Source organism: Rousettus aegyptiacus, unplaced genomic scaffold, assembly GCF_014176215.1.
Source record: "Rousettus aegyptiacus isolate mRouAeg1 unplaced genomic scaffold, mRouAeg1.p scaffold_m13_p_4, whole genome shotgun sequence".
Classification (NCBI taxonomy): Eukaryota; Metazoa; Chordata; class Mammalia; order Chiroptera; family Pteropodidae; genus Rousettus; species Rousettus aegyptiacus.
The window spans coordinates 4882694-4887316 of NW_023416307.1; the positions used below are offsets into that span (position 1 = coordinate 4882694).

Here is a 4623-nt window from a genome sequence, read left to right on the forward strand (position 1 = left end):
CGTCCTCGCCTTGAGAATATTTATTTATAAAAGGGTAAGAGTTTTTCATATATATGCAAAGACTCATAATGAAATGTGTTCTGGCCAGAACACAATCAGGCGAGATTCCATCTGGGGTCAACGATTCAGAGTGCCAGGCCGAAGCCATTTTTACCGTAACTCATATTTTCAACCATGTGAAGTTGCCGCACACACACAGGAAATGGCTGGCAACAGGTGGTGGGGGAGCTTGCTGGTCTTGTCTGTCTCCACGGGGGTGGGGTGGGGGGGGGAACGCTTGTGGGCTACTGAGTCACCGAATAATTATGAGCCTGAACAAAAGGCTCTTAGAGAAGCCCTAAGTCAAGACGGAGAAGGGCAAGGTGTAGCTAGTGACTGTCTCGGCGTGCTAGCTGTGCAGTCGGAGGTGATGAATGACATTCCTTGAGAAACAATGTCCTCTTGGTTTGCGCTCCTTCTTGCTCGCCAAGCACCAGGTGGCGGCAGGACGAGAAGGAAGAGGCGAGGGAAGAGCTGTTGCACAGCCCCGACTCTAACGAACGCGAATGCCTCAGAACGTGTATTCCTTGGAATCGCTTCCCGCTGCGAAAGTGAGCTTATCATTCCCCTGCTGGCCTGGGCACAGACCCATTTTGTTTCTTTCGCTCCCTTCCCAGACTGGGAGGTGGTGACATAGTCCTTCCCAAGTCACGGATGAAGGACCCGAGGCTTAGGAGCTGACATACTTAGCTTTAGCGTTCAGAAAGGGGAAGTAAACGGTGTTGTGAGCGAGACTGCTTCCCCTCAGAGAGATATTTCCCTGGCCCGCACTGCCAGCGCCTTCGAACTTGACCTTGTTCGGAAACAAGGTTGTCGCAGACGTCATTAGCTAAGGTGTGGTCATGATGGAGGGGAGTGGACCCCTCCCTATCTAACCACTCTCTTTCTAGATGACTGGTGTCCTTGTAGGAAGACCTTCGTGTGAAGAGACAGGGAGAGACATGGGGGAAGGCCACGTGCAGATTTGGAACTGGAGCGATGCAGTGACAAGCCGAGGAACCTCACGGATCGCCCCCCAAGCACCAGGAGCTGCGGGAGGTGAGAAGGGCTCTCGTAGTTTCCAGAGGGAGCGTGGCTCTGCTGACATCCGGCCTGCAAACTTCTAGCCTCCAGAACCACGAGACAATAAATTTCTATTGTTCTGAGCGGCCCAATTTTGTGGCACTTTATTACACCCCTAATGTGGATGGGCACCAACATTTATGGAGAACCTACGGTATGTCATCCTGCTTAATTTTCGCCATCTCCAGATGATCTGTACATCATATCGAGTTTTCAGGTTAGGATGCAGAGGCTTTTGAATTCTTTAGAAAGTAGAAAACTCCCTTCGCCTCGAGTACCCAGGTCTCAATAAGATCATTTAAAAATCTTTGTCTGCTGAGCTTAAGAAGAAATTGGTAGTTTGCATATAGGTGATTCAGTTGAAAATAATGTAAGTGGATAACGTGAGGCCGAGAGGCAGGAGACGAGTAAATAAATGACTGTGTTAGGAAGTGAAGAATAAGAAAAAAAAGGGAGTGCAAATCCTAGAATACTCCTCAGAGACAGTGAGCGAGAACTTGCTTCAGAAAATGACCCCAAGCGAGACACTCCTCTCCAGCACCTCGCCAATCTGCACAGGTAGAGGGACAGTATCAGTAAGACCACCTTCACTTTTGACATCCCTTACAAGTTTGGGGGATTCTGACAACACTCTCGGTTTCCTTAATTCTCTGGAAGGAGGCACGACCTCGCCGAAAGCTCATAGACTCACAGGTACATTCGCTCAAGGTAAAGGAGGCCATTTGAAGTCGGCCACGGAAAGAGGAACATACGGTGGACTCTGGGAAGGTACCAGAAGCAGAGCTTCCAGTTGTCCTGTCCCCATGAGGTCAGGACAGTGTTATTCTGCCATTACTGGTGTGTGACAGTCCGCATAGAGCAGCGGGAAGCTCGCTGGAGCCCTGGGGTCCAGTGTCTTTCCCGAGCTTCACGTGCAGAGGGGGTTGAGGTGCTGAGCTCAGTTTCCAGCCCCTCAAGAGGTAGAGTTGATGCCTCGGGACCCAAAGGCTGGGGTTACTGCAGGTTGGTGTGCTCACAATCCCCACCCTGAATCACACTGTTGCTATCTGGCTGCTCTAAGATGCCCCAGGCAAAGACACGCCCATCAGACAGGACATTCCAAAGGCTTAGGGAATCACTTCCCAGAAACCGAGGGCAGAGATCAGACCTCTCCTTGGGCAAGTTTAAATTCTTTATTATAGCCTAGATTAGACGCAGACCTTCAATTCTCCATCTAACTTCTCCGTGGGGGAAACATCTCTGCTGTCCCAACTCTGGGAGCCAGTTCTCCGCCAAGCAGACCCTCGGGTTGGGAAGAGGCAGGGCCATGTGCCCTCCACGGGCTCCATTTGTGTGCTCTGAGCCTTTCCACAGGTGGGGGTGATGTGTGCAGCTGGGTCCTTTTAATGCCCTTTCTCTGTGTGTGTGTGTGTGTGTGTGTGTGTGTGTGTGTGTGTGTGTTCACTGAGTCTGCTGTGTTTGGGAACAAGATGAGGCTGAGCCCAGGAGGAGTAAAAAAGACCAGATCAACAGGGGTGGATATGGGACAGTGGGGCTACAGCCTTATAAAGAGAAAGGAGACAGCAGCCCTGCAGAAGCAAGACCCCCAAGGTCAAGGTCAGAGTCTGCAATTCTCTGCAGCCCCTCCCGTGCCTCAGATGCCAGAGGACCAAGGTCCCCCAGGGCGCAAGCTGGGGGCTGGGGAGGGGAGCAACTTCTCTCTTCCTTGTGATTTTGTTTTTATGCCAAAATACAATGCAGGTGACCCTCCCTGGAAGCTGTCTTCTGTAATCAAGTCACCCAAAGGGAGTCGCAGGAAGAGCTTCTTCTGAGGAGCACAGTGTCATTCCTTCTGGTTGAGGCACCAGCCTGCCCGCTCCCTTTTCTGAATGTTCAGATTGTCTTTATTTACTTTTCATTTGTTTAATTAATTGATTTTTTTTATCATGACATTGGTTGACAAAATCCAATACGTTTCAGCTGTACACTTTAACAGCAAGGCACATATATATTTACACTGTGTCCACCTCCCATAGTGAGGTTTCTTCCTGTCACCACATATTTGGCCCCCTTTACCCCGTCTACCTCCTCCCTCCCCCACCCTCTGGTAACCACTGGTCTATATAGTCCATGTCCATGAGTCTCTGTCCTGTTCATTTGTTGCCTTTAGGTTTAAATCCCACATATAAGTGATACCATGTGATTTTCAACTTTTTCTGTCCAGCTTATTTCGCTTAGCTTGATTATCTTGAGGTCCATCCATGTTGTTGCAAATGGCGGTATTTCATCTCTTCTTATGGCTGAGTAATATTCTGTTGTATATATGTACCACAGCTTCTTTAGCCAGTCATCTATCGTAGGACACTTCGGTTGCTGCCATGTCCTGGCCACTGCGAATAATCAATCGCCTCTCTTCCACACAGAAGGGTGTTCGTTCGTCTGTCTAATTTCGTAAATTTTACCACCGAACAGTAGAGGTGATTTCCACATTTAGTTCCAAGTTTTCGTTTGGCATGCGAATATTTGTTGAGCATGTAAATTATTTTTACGATGTAGACAAAAATGACAGTGAGGGGAAAAAATTACCTGAGGGTTACCCCACTCCCAACTACTGCCTCAGTGCGACTCTGCGTCTCCAACACATTTTTGATGCAAAATACGCTGCAGGCAAAAGGGACAACTTTAAAAGGCAAAAGAGAAAAGAAATGGAAAGAAAACAGGAAATCGGTGTAATCATTTACAGCCAATTTGAACTTTTTTCCCCATGGCATTACAGATTTACAGACGCGTTGTATGGTAAATGACCAATGTGAAAATATTTTCTTTTTTTTGAATAGAAGAATCCTATGAGCGGCAAACCTGCAACTGAAAATAGAGTTAAAGTCCTCAGAAGTATTTCCATAGATACATGCGACCCACAGGAAGAAGAAAATGTGTTTCGAATCTTGGGTTTTGACCCATCATTTGAAATTCATTTTCTCTGACTTTCCCGTAAGCCATGCCAAAGAAAATAAAGGAGCCAGCCCTCGCCCCACCTCGCGGCTCCCCACTCACCCACCAGGCCCACCGGCTTTCTCGTACCGCCATGTGGCAACTCAGGGTCCCGGGGATTCAGAAGGATCCAGAGCAAGTCGCTTGATGTCTGGTTTTCATTGACGAGAGCAGAAATTAGCATCACCTTCCGCCAGATTCCGCGCTGTCCTCCGTAATGCATTAGGGGCCCCTTTCTGATTTTATTTCGTATTCCGGCTTGATGACACATTTCCTCTTAACTTCAAAGGTTGTTCTCTGCCTGAATAACTCCTCCAAACTTAGGAGGTTAAAAAATAAACCTTTATTCTAAATGAGAATTTACCCACCAAAACCTATAAGGGAACTGAAAAGCACAAATCCTTGATAATGAATTAAAATAAAAGAAAACTTTAATAAGACCTCGGATGGGAAAAAAAAAAAAAAGCTTCCTTTAACTCAGACAAATCCAGATGTGGCCACATCCTTAGATGGTGTCTAATGATTGTAACGCTCTTGACACCAGTCACTGTG

General features: G+C 47.7%; 1 long non-coding RNA gene across 1 annotated transcript; it reads left to right on the plus strand.

The window, feature by feature from the left end:
- The first annotated feature begins 320 nt into the window (after positions 1-320).
- Positions 321-1534, plus strand: LOC118601787. Its single transcript, XR_004950612.1, has 2 exons — positions 321-590; positions 930-1534. It is a non-coding gene; the product is annotated as an uncharacterized LOC118601787 (long non-coding RNA).
- The last annotated feature ends 3089 nt before the right edge of the window (positions 1535-4623 follow it).